We start from the raw sequence: 15555 nt of genomic DNA, 5'->3' as shown, positions 1-15555 counted from the left end.
GTCCCTGTCTTTTCAGGGTAAGGGTTACTGTACTGGGTCCCTGTGTATTCAGGGTAAGGGCTATTGTACACGATCCTTGTGTAATCAGGGTAAGGGTCACTGTACAGGGTCCTTGTCTATTCAGCGTAAGGGTTACTGTACATGGTCCCTGTGTATTCAGGATAAGGGCAATTGTACACGATCCCTGTGTATTCAGGGTAAGGATCACTGTACAGGGTCCCTGTGTATTCAGGGAAAGGGTTATTGTACAGGATCCCTGTGTATTCAGGGTAAGGGTCACTGTACAGGGTCCCTGTGTATTCAGATTAAGTGTCACTGTACAGTGTCTTGTGTATTCAGGGTAAGTGTCACAGCACAGGTCCCTGTGAATTGAAGGTAATGGTGACTGTAAAGGGTCCCTGTGTATTCAGGGTAAGGGTCGCTTACAGGGTCCCTGTGTATTCAGGTTAAGTGTCACTGTACAGGGTCCCTGTGTATTCAGGGTAAGGTTTACTGTACAGGGACCCTGTGTATTCAGGGTAAGTGTCACTGTACAGGGTCCCTGTGTATTCAGGGTAAGGTTCACTGTACAGGTTCCTGTGTATTCAGGGTAAGGGTTACTGTACAGGGTCCCTGTGTATTCAGGGTAAGGGTCGCTTACAGGGTCCCTGCTAATTCAGGTTAAGTGTCACTGTACAGTGTCCCTGTGTATTCAGGGTAAGGGTCACTGTACAGATCCCTGTGTATTCAGGGTAAGGGTCACTGTACAGGGTCCCTGCTTATTCAGGGTAAGGATCACTGTGCAGGGTCCCTGTGTATTCAAGGTAAGGGTTACTGTACAGGGTCCCTGTGTATTCAGGGTAAGGGTTATTGTACAGGATACCTGTGTATTCAGGGTAAGGGTTACTGTAAAGGGTCCCTTTGTATTCAGGGTAAGGGTCACTGTACAGGGTCCCTGTGTATTCAGGGTAAGGTTTACTGTACAGGATCCCTGTGTATTCAGGGTAAGGGTTATTGTACAGGATCCCTGTGTATTCAGGGTAAGGGTCACTGTACAGGGTCCCTCTCTATTCAGGGTAAGGGTTACTGTACAATGTCCCTGTGTATTCAGGGTAAGTGTTATTGTACAGGATTCCTGTGTCTTCAGGGTAAGGGTTACTGTACAGGGTCCCTGTGTATTCAGGGTAAGTGTCACTGTACAGGATCCCTGTGTATTCAGGGTAAGGGTCACTGTACAGGTCCCTGTGTCGTCAGGGTAAGGGTTACTGTACAAGGTCCCTGTGTATTCACGGTAAGGGTCGCTTACAGGGTCCCTGTGTTTTCAGATTAAGTGTCACTGTACTGTGTCCCTGTGTATTCAGGGAAAGTGTCACAGTACAGGTCCCTGTGAATTCAAGGTAATGGTCACTGTAAAGGGTTCCTATGTATTCAGGGTAAGGGTCGCTTACAGGGTCCCTGTGTATTCAGGTTAAGTGTCACTGTACAGGGTCCCTGTGTATTCAGGGTAAGGGTTACTGTACAGGGTCTCTGTGTATTCAGGGTAAGGATCACTGCACAGGGTACCTGTGTATTCAGGGTAAGGGTTACTCTACAGGGTCCCTGTATTTTCAGGATAAGGGTTACTGTACAGGGTCCCTGTGTATTCAGGGTAAGGGTTATTGTACAGGATCCCTGTTTATTCAGGGTAAGGGTTACTGTACTGGATCACTGTGTATTCAGGGTAAGAGCTATTGTACAGGATCCTTGTGTATTCAGGGTAAGGATCACTGTACAGGGTCCCTGTGTATTCAGGGTAAGGGTTATTGTACAGGATCCCTGATTATTCAGGGTAAGGGTCACTGTACAGGGTCCCTGTCTATTCAGGGTAAGGGTTACTGTACTGGGTCCCTGCGTATTCAGGGTAAGGGCTATTGTACACGATCCTTGTGTATTCAGGGTAAGGGTTACTGTACAGGGTCCCTGTGTATTCAGGGTAAGGGCAATTGTACACGATCCCTGTGTATTCAGGGTAAGGATCACTGTACAGGGTCCCTGTGTATTCAGGGAAAGGGTTATTGTACAGGATCCCTGTGTATTCAGGGTAAGGGTACCTGTACAGTGTCCCTGTGTATTCAGGGTAAGGGTTACTGTACAGGCTCCCTATGTATTCAGGGTAAGGGTTACTGTACAGGGTCCCTGTATATTCATGGTAAGGAACACTGTACAGTGTCCATGTGTATTCAGGGTAAGGGTTACTGTACAGGGTACCTGTGTATTCAGGGTAAGTGTTATTGTACAGGATCCCTGCGTATTCCGGGTAAGGGTCATTGTACAGGGTACCTGTGTATTCAGGGTAAGGGTTACTGTACAGTGTCCCTGTGTATTCACGGTAAGGGTCGCTTACAGGGTCCCTGTGTATTCAGATTAAGTGTCACTGTACAGTGTCCCTGTGTATTCAGGGTAAGTGTCACAGTACAGGTCCCTGTGAATTCAAGATAATGGTCACTGTAAAGCGTCCCTGTGTATTCAGGGTAAGGGTCGCTTACAGGGTCCCTGTGTATTCAGGTTAAGTGTCACTGTTCAGGGTCCCTGTGTATTCAGGGTAAGGGTTACTGTACAGGGTCTCTGTGTATCCAGGGTAAGGAACACTGTACAGTGTCCATGTGTATTCAGGGTAAGGGTTACTGTACAGGGTACCTGTGTATTCAGGGTAAGTGTTATTGTACAGGATCCCTGCGTATTCCGGGTAAGGGTCATTGTACAGGGTACCTGTGTATTCAGGGTAAGGGTTACTGTACAGTGTCCCTGTGTATTCACGGTAAGGGTCGCTTACAGGGTCCCTGTGTATTCAGATTAAGTGTCACTGTACAGTGTCCCTGTGTATTCAGGGTAAGTGTCACAGTACAGGTCCCTGTGAATTCAAGATAATGGTCACTGTAAAGCGTCCCTGTGTATTCAGGGTAAGGGTCGCTTACAGGGTCCCTGTGTATTCAGGTTAAGTGTCACTGTTCAGGGTCCCTGTGTATTCAGGGTAAGGGTTACTGTACAGGGTCTCTGTGTATCCAGGGTAAGTGTCACTGCAAAGGGTACCTGTGTATTCAGGGTAAGGGTTACTGTAAAGGGTCCCTGTGTTTTCAGGGTAAGGGTTACTGTACAGGGTCCCTGTGTATTCAGGGTAAGGGTTATGGTACAGGATCCCTGTTTATTCAGGGTAAAGGTTACTGTACTGGGTCACTGTGTATACAGGGTAAGGGCTATTGTACACGATCCTTGTGTATTCAGGGTAAGGATCACTGTACAGGGTCCCTGTGTATTCAGGGTAAGGGTTATTGTACAGGATCCCTGTTTATTCAGGGTAAGGGTCACTGTAAAGGGTCTCTGTCTATTCAGGGTAAGGGTTACTGTACTGGGTCCCTGTGTATTCAGGGTAAGGGCTATTGTACACGATCCTTGTGTATTCAGGGTAAGGGTCACTGTACAGGGTCCCTGTCTATTCAGCGTAAGGGTTACTGTACAGGGTCCCTGTGTATGCAGGGTAAGGGCAATTGTACACGATCCCTGTGTATTCAGGGTAAGGATCACTGTACAGGGTCCCTGTGTATTCAGGGAAAGGGTAATTGTATAGGATCCCTGTGTATTCAGGGTAAGGGTCACTGTACAGAGTCCCTGTGTATTCAGATTAAGTGTCACTGTACAGTGTCCCTGTGTATTCAGGGTAAGTGTCACAGTACAGGTCCCTGTGAATTGAAGGTAATGGTGACTGTAAAGGGTCCCTGTGTATTCAGGGTAAGGGTCGCTTACAGGGTCCCAGTTTATTCAGGTTAAGTGTCACTGTACAGGGTCCCTGTTTTTTCAGGGTAAGGGTCACTGTACAGGGTCCCTGTCTATTCAGGGTAAGGGTTACTGTACTGGGTCCCTGTGTATTCAGGGTTAGGGCTATTTTACACGATCCTTGTGTATTCAGGGTAAGGGTTACTGTACAGGGTCCCTGTATATTCAGGGTAAGCGCAATTGTACACGATGCCTGTGTATTCAGGGTAAGGATCACTGTACAGGGTCCCTGTGTATTCAGGGAAAGGGTTATTGTACAGGATCCCTGTGTATTCAGGGTAAGGATCACTGTACAGGGTCCCTGTGTATTCAGGGTAAGGGTTACTGTACAGGGTCCCTATGTATTCAGAGTAAGGGTTACTGTACAGGGTCCCTGTATATTCATGGTAAGGAACACTGTACAGTGTCCATGTGTATTCAGGGTAAGGGTTACTGTACAGGGTACTGTGTATTCAGGGTAAGTGTTATTGTACAGGATCCCTGTGTATTCAGGGTAAGGGTCACTGTACAGGGTACCTGTGTATTCAGGGTAAGGGTTACTGTACAGGGTCCCTGTGTATTCACGGTAAGGGTCGCTTACAGGGTCCCTGTGTATTCAGATTAAGTGTCACTGTACAGTGTCCCTGTGTATTCAGGGTAAGTGTCACAGTACAGGTCCCTGTGAATTCAAGGTAATGGTCACTGTAAAGGGTCCCTGTGTATTCAGGGTAAGGGTCGCTTACAGGGTCCCTCTGTATTCAGGTTAAGTGTCACTGTACAGGGTCCCTGTGTATTCAGGGTAAGGGTTACTGTACAGGGTCTCTGTGTATTCAGGGTAAGTGTCACTGCACAGGGTACCTGTGTATTCAGGGTAAGGGTTACTGTAAAGGGTCCCTGTGTTTTCAGGCTAAGGGTTACTGTACAGGGTCCCTGTGTATTCAGGGTAAGGGTTATTGTACAGGATCCCTGTTTATTCAGGGTAAGGGTTACTGTACTGGGTCACTGTGTATTCAGGGTAAGGGCTATTGTACACGATCCTTGTGTATTCAGGGTAAGGATCACTGTACAGGGTCCCTGTGTATTCAGGGTAAGGGTTATTGTACAGGATCCCTGTTTATTCAGGGTAAGGGTCACTGTACAGGGTCCCTGTCTTTTCAGGGTAAGGGTTACTGTACTGGGTCCCTGTGTATTCAGGGTAAGGGCTATTGTACACGATCCTTGTGTAATCAGGGTAAGGGTCACTGTACAGGGTCCTTGTCTATTCAGCGTAAGGGTTACTGTACATGGTCCCTGTGTATTCAGGATAAGGGCAATTGTTCACGATCCCTGTGTATTCAGGGTAAGGATCACTGTACAGGGTCCCTGTGTATTCAGGGAAAGGGTTATTGTACAGGATCCCTGTGTATTCAGGGTAAGGGTCACTGTACAGGGTCCCTGTGTATTCAGATTAAGTGTCACTGTACAGTGTCTTGTGTATTCAGGGTAAGTGTCACAGCACAGGTCCCTGTGAATTGAAGGTAATGGTGACTGTAAAGGGTCCCTGTGTATTCAGGGTAAGGGTCGCTTACAGGGTCCCTGTGTATTCAGGTTAAGTGTCACTGTACAGGGTCCCTGTGTATTCAGGGTAAGGTTTACTGTACAGGGACCCTGTGTATTCAGGGTAAGTGTCACTGTACAGGGTCCCTGTGTATTCAGGGTAAGGTTCACTGTACAGGTTCCTGTGTATTCAGGGTAAGGGTTACTGTACAGGGTCCCTGTGTATTCAGGGTAAGGGTCGCTTACAGGGTCCCTGCTAATTCAGGTTAAGTGTCACTGTACAGTGTCCCTGTGTATTCAGGGTAAGGGTCATTGTACAGATCCCTGTGTATTCAGGGTAAGGGTCACTGTACAGGGTCCCTGCGTATTCAGGGTAAGGATCACTGTGCAGGGTCCCTGTGTATTCAAGGTAAGGGTTACTGTACAGGGTCCCTGTGTATTCAGGGTAAGGGTTATTGTACAGGATACCTGTGTATTCAGGGTAAGGGTTACTGTAAAGGGTCCCTTTGTATTCAGGGTAAGGGTCACTGTACAGGGTCCCTGTGTATTCAGGGTAAGGTTTACTGTACAGGATCCCTGTGTATTCAGGGTAAGGGTTATTGTACAGGATCCCTGTGTATTCAGGGTAAGGGTCACTGTACAGGGTCCCTCTCTATTCAGGGTAAGGGTTACTGTACAATGTCCCTGTGTATTCAGGGTAAGTGTTATTGTACAGGATTCCTGTGTCTTCAGGGTAAGGGTTACTGTACAGGGTCCCTGTGTATTCAGGGTAAGTGTCACTGTACAGGATCCCTGTGTATTCAGGGTAAGGGTCACTGTACAGGTCCCTGTGTCGTCAGGGTAAGGGTTACTGTACAAGGTCCCTGTGTATTCAGGGTAAGGGTTACTGTACAGGGTCTCTGTGTATCCAGGGTAAGTGTCACTGCAAAGGGTACCTGTGTATTCAGGGTAAGGGTTACTGTAAAGGGTCCCTGTTTTTTCAGGGTAAGGGTTACTGTACAGGGTCCCTGTCTATTCAGGGTAAGGGTTATGGTACAGGATCCCTGTTTATTCAGGGTAAAGGTTACTGTACTGGGTCACTGTGTATACAGGGTAAGGGCTATTGTACACGATCCTTGTGTATTCAGGGTAAGGATCACTGTACAGGGTCCCTGTGTATTCAGGGTAAGGGTTATTGTACAGGATCCCTGTGAATTGAAGGTAATGGTGACTGTAAAGGGTCCCTGTGTATTCAGGGTAAGGGTCGCTTACAGGGTCCCAGTTTATTCAGGTTAAGTGTCACTGTACAGGGTCCCTGTTTTTTCAGGGTAAGGGTCACTGTACAGGGTCCCTGTCTATTCAGGGTAAGGGTTACTGTACTGGGTCCCTGTGTATTCAGGGTTAGGGCTATTTTACACGATCCTTGTGTATTCAGGGTAAGGGTTACTGTACAGGGTCCCTGTATATTCAGGGTAAGCGCAATTGTACACGATGCCTGTGTATTCAGGGTAAGGATCACTGTACAGGGTCCCTGTGTATTCAGGGAAAGGGTTATTGTACAGGATCCCTGTGTATTCAGGGTAAGGATCACTGTACAGGGTCCCTGTGTATTCAGGGTAAGGGTTACTGTACCAGGTCCCTATATAATCAGAGTAAGGGTTACTGTACAGGGTCCCTGTATATTCATGGTAAGGAACACTGTACAGTGTCCATGTGTATTCAGGGTAAGGGTTACTGTACAGGGTACTGTGTATTCAGGGTAAGTGTTATTGTACAGGATCCCTGTGTATTCAGGGTAAGGGTCACTGTACAGGGTACCTGTGTATTCAGGGTAAGGGTTACTGTACAGGGTCCCTGTGTATTCACGGTAAGGGTCGCTTACAGGGTCCCTGTGTATTCAGATTAAGTGTCACTGTACAGTGTCCCTGTGTATTCAGGGTAAGTGTCACAGTACAGGTCCCTGTGAATTCAAGGTAATGGTCACTGTAAAGGGTCCTTGTGTATTCAGGGTAAGGGTCGCTTACAGGGTCCCTCTGTATTCAGGTTAAGTGTCACTGTACAGGGTCCCTGTGTATTCAGGGTAAGGGTTACTGTACAGGGTCTCTGTGTATTCAGGGTAAGTGTCACTGCACAGGGTACCTGTGTATTCAGGGTAAGGGTTACTGTAAAGGGTCCCTGTGTTTTCAGGCTAAGGGTTACTGTACAGGGTCCCTGTGTATTCAGGGTAAGGGTTATTGTACAGGATCCCTGTTTATTCAGGGTAAGGGTTACTGTACTGGGTCACTGTGTATTCAGGGTAAGGGCTATTGTACACGATCCTTGTGTATTCAGGGTAAGGATCACTGTACAGGGTCCCTGTGTATTCAGGGTAAGGGTTATTGTACAGGATCCCTGTTTATTCAGGGTAAGGGTCACTGTACAGGGTCCCTGTCTTTTCAGGGTAAGGGTTACTGTACTGGGTCCCTGTGTATTCAGGGTAAGGGCTATTGTACACGATCCTTGTGTAATCAGGGTAAGGGTCACTGTACAGGGTCCTTGTCTATTCAGCGTAAGGGTTACTGTACATGGTCCCTGTGTATTCAGGATAAGGGCAATTGTACACGATCCCTGTGTATTCAGGGTAAGGATCACTGTACAGGGTCCCTGTGTATTCAGGGAAAGGGTTATTGTACAGGATCCCTGTGTATTCAGGGTAAGGGTCACTGTACAGGGTCCCTGTGTATTCAGATTAAGTGTCACTGTACAGTGTCTTGTGTATTCAGGGTAAGTGTCACAGCACAGGTCCCTGTGAATTGAAGGTAATGGTGACTGTAAAGGGTCCCTGTGTATTCAGGGTAAGGGTCGCTTACAGGGTCCCTGTGTATTCAGGTTAAGTGTCACTGTACAGGGTCCCTGTGTATTCAGGGTAAGGTTTACTGTACAGGGACCCTGTGTATTCAGGGTAAGTGTCACTGTACAGGGTCCCTGTGTATTCAGGGTAAGGTTCACTGTACAGGTTCCTGTGTATTCAGGGTAAGGGTTACTGTACAGGGTCCCTGTGTATTCAGGGTAAGGGTCGCTTACAGGGTCCCTGCTAATTCAGGTTAAGTGTCACTGTACAGTGTCCCTGTGTTTTCAGGGTAAGGGTCACTGTACAGATCCCTGTGTATTCAGGGTAAGGGTCACTGTACAGGGTCCCTGCGTATTCAGGGTAAGGATCACTGTGCAGGGTCCCTGTGTATTCAAGGTAAGGGTTACTGTACAGGGTCCCTGTGTATTCAGGGTAAGGGTTATTGTACAGGATACCTGTGTATTCAGGGTAAGGGTTACTGTAAAGGGTCCCTTTGTATTCAGGGTAAGGGTCACTGTACAGGGTCCCTGTGTATTCAGGGTAAGGTTTACTGTACAGGATCCCTGTGTATTCAGGGTAAGGGTCACTGTACAGGGTCCCTCTCTATTCAGGGTAAGGGTTACTGTACAATGTCCCTGTGTATTCAGGGTAAGTGTTATTGTACAGGATTCCTGTGTCTTCAGGGTAAGGGTTACTGTACAGGGTCCCAGTGTATTCAGGGTAAGTGTCACTGTACAGGATCCCTGTGTATTCAGGGTAAGGGTCACTGTACAGGTCCCTGTGTCGTCAGGGTAAGGGTTACTGTACAAGGTCCCTGTGTATTCACGGTAAGGGTCGCTTACAGGGTCCCTGTGTTTTCAGATTAAGTGTCACTGTACTGTGTCCCTGTGTATTCAGGGAAAGTGTCACAGTACAGGTCCCTGTGAATTCAAGGTAATGGTCACTGTAAAGGGTTCCTATGTATTCAGGGTAAGGGTCGCTTACAGGGTCCCTGTGTATTCAGGTTAAGTGTCACTGTACAGGGTCCCTGTGTATTCAGGGTAAGGGTTACTGTACAGGGTCTCTGTGTATTCAGGGTAAGGATCACTGCACAGGGTACCTGTGTATTCAGGGTAAGGGTTACTCTACAGGGTCCCTGTATTTTCAGGATAAGGGTTACTGTACAGGGTCCCTGTGTATTCAGGGTAAGGGTTATTGTACAGGATCCCTGTTTATTCAGGGTAAGGGTTACTGTACTGGATCACTGTGTATTCAGGGTAAGAGCTATTGTACAGGATCCTTGTGTATTCAGGGTAAGGATCACTGTACAGGGTCCCTGTGTATTCAGGGTAAGGGTTATTGTACAGGATCCCTGATTATTCAGGGTAAGGGTCACTGTACAGGGTCCCTGTCTATTCAGGGTAAGGGTTACTGTACTGGGTCCCTGCGTATTCAGGGTAAGGGCTATTGTACACGATCCTTGTGTATTCAGGGTAAGGGTTACTGTACAGGGTCCCTGTGTATTCAGGGTAAGGGCAATTGTACACGATCCCTGTGTATTCAGGGTAAGGATCACTGTACAGGGTCCCTGTGTATTCAGGGAAAGGGTTATTGTACAGGATCCCTGTGTATTCAGGGTAAGGGTCATTGTACAGGGTCCCTGTGTATTCAGGGTAAGGGATACTGTACAGGGTCCCTATGTATTCAGGGTAAGGGTTACTGTACAGGGTCCCTGTATATTCATGGGAAGGAACACTGTACAGTGTCCCTGTGTATTCAGGGTAAGGGTTACTGTACAGGGTACCTGTGTATTCAGGGTAAGGGTTATTGTACAGGATCCCTGTGTATTCAGGGTAAGGGTCACTGTACAGGGTATCTGTGTATTCAGGGTAAGGGTTACTTTACAGGGTCTCTGTGTATTCACGGTAAGGATCGCTTACAGGGTCCCTGTGTATTCAGATTAAGTGTCACTGTACAGTGTCCCTGTGTATTCAGGGTAAGTGTCACAGTACAGGTCCCTGTGAATTCAAGGTAATGGTCACTGTAAAGGGTCCCTGTGTATTCAGGGTAATGGTCGCTTACAGGGTCCATGTGTATTCAGGTTAAGTGTCACTGTACAGGGTCCCTGTGTATTCAGGGTAAGGGTTACTGTACAAGGTCTCTGTGTATTCAGGGTAAGTGTCACTGCAAAGGGTACCTGTGTATTCAGGGTAAGGGTTACTGTAAAGGGTCCCTGTGTTTTCAGGGTAAGGGTTACTGTTCAGAGTCCCTGTGTATTCAGGGTAACGGTTATTGTACAGGATCCCTGTTTATTCAGGGTAAGGGTTACTGTACTGGGTCACTGTGCATTCAGGGTAAGGGCTATTGTACACGATCCTTGTGTATTCAGGGTACGGATCACTGTACAGGGTCCCTGTGTATTCAGGGTAAGGGTTATTGTACAGGATCCCTGTTTATTCAGGGTAAGGATCACTGTACAGGGTCCCTGTCTATTCAGGGTAAGGGTTACTGTACTGGGTCCCTGTGTATTCAGGGTAAGGGCTATTGTACACGATCGTTGTGTATTCAGGGTAAGGGTCACTGTACAGGGTCCCTGTCTATTCAGCGTAAGGGTTACTGTACATGGTCCCTGTGTATTCAGGGTAAGGGCAATTGTACACGATCCCTGTGTAATCAGGGTAAGGATCACTGTACAGGGTCCCTGTGTATTCAGGGAAAGGGTTATTGTACAGGATCCCTGTGTATTCAGGGTAAGGCTCACTGTACAGGGTCCCTGTGTATTCAGAGTAAGGGTTACTGTACAGGGTCCCTATGTATTCAGGGATGGGTTACTGTACAGGGTCCCTGTATATTCATGGTAAGGAACACTGTACAGTGTCACTGTGTATTCAGGGTAAGGGTTAATCTACAGGGTACCTGTGTATTCAGGGTAAGGGTTATTGTACAGGATCCCTGTGTATTCAGGGTAAGGGTTACTGTACAGGGTCCCTGTGTATTCACGGTAAGGGTCGCTTACCGGGTCCCTGTGTATTCAGATTAAGTGTCACTGTACAGTGTCCCTGTGTATTCAGGGTAAGTGTCACAGTACAGGTCCCTGTGAATTCAAGGTAATGGTCACTGTAAAGGGTCCCTGTGTATTCAGGGTAAGGGTCGCTTACAGGGTCCCTGTGTATTCAGGTTAAGTGTCACTGTACAGGGTCCCTGTGTATTCAGGGTAAGGGTTACTGTACAGGGTCTCTGTGTATTCAGGGTAAGGGTCACTGCACAGGGTACCTGTGTATTCAGGGTAAGGGTTACTGTACAGGGTCCCTGTGTTTTCAGGGTAAGGGTTACTGTACAGGGTCCCTGTGTATTCAGGGTAAGGGTTATTGTACAGGATCCCTGTTTATTCAGGGTAAGGGTTACTGTACTGGATCAGTGTGTATTCAGGGTAAGGGCTATTGTACACGATCCTTGTGTATTCAGGGTAAGGTTCACTGTACAGGGTCCCTGTGTATTCAGGGTAACGGTTATTGTACAGGATCCCTGTTATTCAGGGTAAGGGTCACTGTACAGGGTCCCTGTCTATTCAGGGTAAGGGTTACAGTAATGGGTCCCTGTGTATTCAGGGTAAGGGCTATTGTACACGAACCTTGTGTATTCAGGGTAAGGGTCACTGTACAGGGTCCCTGTCTATTCAGCGTAAGGGTTACTGTACAGGGTCCCTGTGTATTCAGGGTAAGGGCAATTGTACACGATCCCTGTGTATTCAGGGTAAGGATCACTGTACATGGTCCCTGTGTATTCAGGGTAAGGGTTACTGTACAGGGTCCCTATGTATTCAGGGTAAGGGTTACTGTACAGGGTCCCTGTATATTCATGGTAAGGAACACTGTAGAGTGAACATGTGTATTCAGGGTAAGGGTTACTGTACAGGGTACCTGTGTATTCATGGTAAGGGTTATTGTACAGGATCCCTGTGTATTCAGGGTAAGGGTCAGTGTACAGGGTACCTGTGTATTCAGGGTAAGGGTTACTGTACAGGGTACCTGTGTATTCAGCGAAAGGGCTATTGTACAGGATCCCTGTGTATTCAGGGTAAGGGTTACAGTAAAGGGACCCTGTGTATTCAGGGTAAGGGTGACTGTACAGTGTCCCTGTGTATTCAGGGTAAGGGTTATTGTACAGGGTCCCTGTGTATTCAGGGTAAGGGTTACTGTACAGGGACCCAGTGTATTCAGGGTAAGGTTTACTGTACAGAGTCCCTGTGTATTCAGGGTAAGGGTTACTGCACAGGGTCCATGTGTATTCAGGGTAAGGGTTACTGTACAGAGTCGCTGTGTATTCAGGGTAAGGGTTACTGTAGAGGGTCCCTGTGTATTCAGGATATGGGTTACTGTACACGGTCCATGTGTATTCAGGGTAAGGGTCAGTGAACAGTGTCCCTGTGTATTCAGGGTAAGGGTTACTGTACAGGGTCCCTGTGTATTCAGGGTAAGGTTTACTGTAAAGGGTACCTGTGTATTCAGGGTAAGGATTACTGTACACGGTCCCTGTGTATTCAGGGTAAGGGTCAGTGTACAGTGTCCCTGTGTATTCAGGGTAAGGGTTACTGTAAAGGGGCCCTGTGTATTCAGGGTAAGGATCACTTTACTCGGTCCCTGTGTATTCAGGGTTAGGTTCACTGTACAGGGTCCCTGTGTATTGAGGGTAAAGGTTAATGTACAGGGTCCCTGTCTATTCAGGGTAAGGGTCACTGTACAGGAAACCTGTGTAATCAGGGTAAGGGTTACTGTACAGTGTCCCTGTTTATTCAGGGTAAGGGTCACTGTACAGGGTCCCTGTGTATTCAGGGTAAGGGTTACTGTACAAGTTCCCTGTGTATTCAGGGTTAGGGTCACTGTAAAGGGTCCCTGTGTATTCAGGGTATGGGTTACTGTAAATTGTCCGTGTGTATTCAGGGTAAGGGTTAATGTACAGGGTCCCTGTATATTCAGGGTAAGGATAACTGTACAGGGTCCCTGTGTATTCAGGGTAAGGGTCACTGTACAGGGAACCTGTGTATTCAGGGTTAGGGTCACTGTACAGGGTCCCTGTGTATTCAGGGAAAGGCTTACTGTACAGGGTCCCTGTGTATTCAGGGTAAGGATCACTTTACTGGGTACCTGTTTATTCAGGGTTAGTTTCACTGTACAGGGTCCCTGTGTATTCAGGGTAAGGGTTACTGTACAGGGTCCCTGTCTATTCAGGGTAAGGGTCACAGTACAGGGACCCTGTGTAATCAGGGTAAGGGTTACTGTACAGTGTCCCTGTTTATTCAGGGTAAGGGTCACTGTACAGAGTCCCTGTGTATTCAGGGTAAGGGTTACTGTACAATTTCCCTGTGTATTCAGGGTTAGGGTCACTATACAGGGTCCCTGTGTATTCACGGTAAGGGTTATTGTACAGGATCCCTATGTATTCAGGGTAAGGGTCACTGTACAGGGTCCCTTTGTATTCAGGGTAAGGGTTACTGTACAGGGTCCCTGTGTATTCAGGGTAAGTGCTATTGTACAGGATCCCTGTGTATTCAGGATAAGGGTTACGGTACATGGACCCTGTGTATTCAGGGTAAGGGTCACTGTACAAGATGCCTGTGTATTCAGCGTAAGGGTTACTGTACAGGGTCCCTGTGTATTCAGGGTAAGTGTCGCTGTACAGCGTCCCTGTGTATTCAGGGTAAGAGTCACTGTACAGCTCCCTGTGTATTCAGGTAAGGGTTACTGTACAGGGTCCCTGTGTATTCAGGGTAAGTGTCACTGTACAGGGTCTCTGTGTATTCAGGGTAAGGTTCACTGTACAGGTCCCTGTGTCGTCAGGGTAAGGGTTACTGTACAAGGTCCCTGTGTATTCACGGTAAGGGTCGCTTACAGGGTCCCTGTGCTTTCAGATTAAGTGTCACTGTACTGTGTCCCTGTGTATTCAGGGAAAGTGTCACAGTACAGGTCCCTGTGAATTCAAGGTAATGGTCACTGTAAAGGGTTCCTATGTATTCAGGGTAAGGGTCGCTTACAGGGTCCCTGTGTATTCAGGTTAAGTGTCACTGTACAGGGTCCCTGTGTATTCAGGGTAAGGGTTACTGTACAGGGTCTCTGTGTATTCAGGGTAAGGATCACTGCACAGGGTACCTGTGTATTCAGGGTAAGGGTTACTCTACAGGGTCCCTGTATTTTCAGGATAAGGGTTACTGTACAGGGTCCCTGTGTATTCAGGGTAAGGGTTATTGTACAGGATCCCTGTTTATTCAGGGTAAGGGTTACTGTACTGGATCACTGTGTATTCAGGGTAAGAGCTATTGTACAGGATCCTTGTGTATTCAGGGTAAGGATCACTGTACAGGGTCCCTGTGTATTCAGGGTAAGGGTTATTGTACAGGATCCCTGATTATTCAGGGTAAGGGTCACTGTACAGGGTCCCTGTCTATTCAGGGTAAGGGTTACTGTACTTGGTCCCTGCGTATTCAGGGTAAGGGCTATTGTACACGATCCTTGTGTATTCAGGGTAAGGGTTACTGTACAGGGTCCCTGTGTATTCAGGGTAAGGGCAATTGTACACGATCCCTGTGTATTCAGGGTAAGGATCACTGTACAGGGTCCCTGTGTATTCAGGGAAAGGGTTATTGTACAGGATCCCTGTGTATTCAGGGTAAGGGTCATTGTACAGGGTCCCTGTGTATTCAGGGTAAGGGATACTGTACAGGATCCCTATGTATTCAGGGTAAGGGTTACTGTACAGGGTCCCTGTATATTCATGGGAAGGAACACTGTACAGTGTCCCTGTGTATTCAGGGTAAGGGTTACTGTACAGGGTACCTGTGTATTCAGGGTAAGGGTTATTGTACAGGATCCCTGTGTATTCAGGGTAAGGGTCACTGTACAGGGTATCTGTGTATTCAGGGTAAGGGTTACTTTACAGGGTCTCTGTGTATTCACGGTAAGGATCGCTTACAGGGTCCCTGTGTATTCAGATTAAGTGTCACTGTACAGTGTCCCTGTGTATTCAGGGTAAGTGTCACAGTACAGGTCCCTGTGAATTCAAGGTAATGGTCACTGTAAAGGGTCCCTGTGTATTCAGGGTAATGGTCGCTTACAGGGTCCATGTGTATTCAGGTTAAGTGTCACTGTACAGGGTCCCTGTGTATTCAGGGTAAGGGTTACTGTACAAGGTCTCTGTGTATTCAGGGTAAGTGTCACTGCAAAGGGTACCTGTGTATTCAGGGTAAGGGTTACTGTAAAGGGTCCCTGTGTTTTCAGGGTAAGATTTACTGTTCAGAGTCCCTGTGTATTCAGGGTAACGGTTATTGTACAGGATCCCTGTTTATTCAGGGTAAGGGTTACTGTACAGGGTCCCTGTCTATTCAGGGTAAGGGTCACAGTACAGGGACCCTGTGTAATCAGGGTAAGGGTTACTGTACAGTGTCCCTGTGTATTCAGGGTAAGGGTTAT

Source organism: Pristiophorus japonicus, chromosome Y, assembly GCF_044704955.1.
Source record: "Pristiophorus japonicus isolate sPriJap1 chromosome Y, sPriJap1.hap1, whole genome shotgun sequence".
Lineage (NCBI taxonomy): Eukaryota > Metazoa > Chordata > Chondrichthyes > Pristiophoridae > Pristiophorus > Pristiophorus japonicus.
This window is presented reverse-complemented; position numbering follows the sequence as displayed.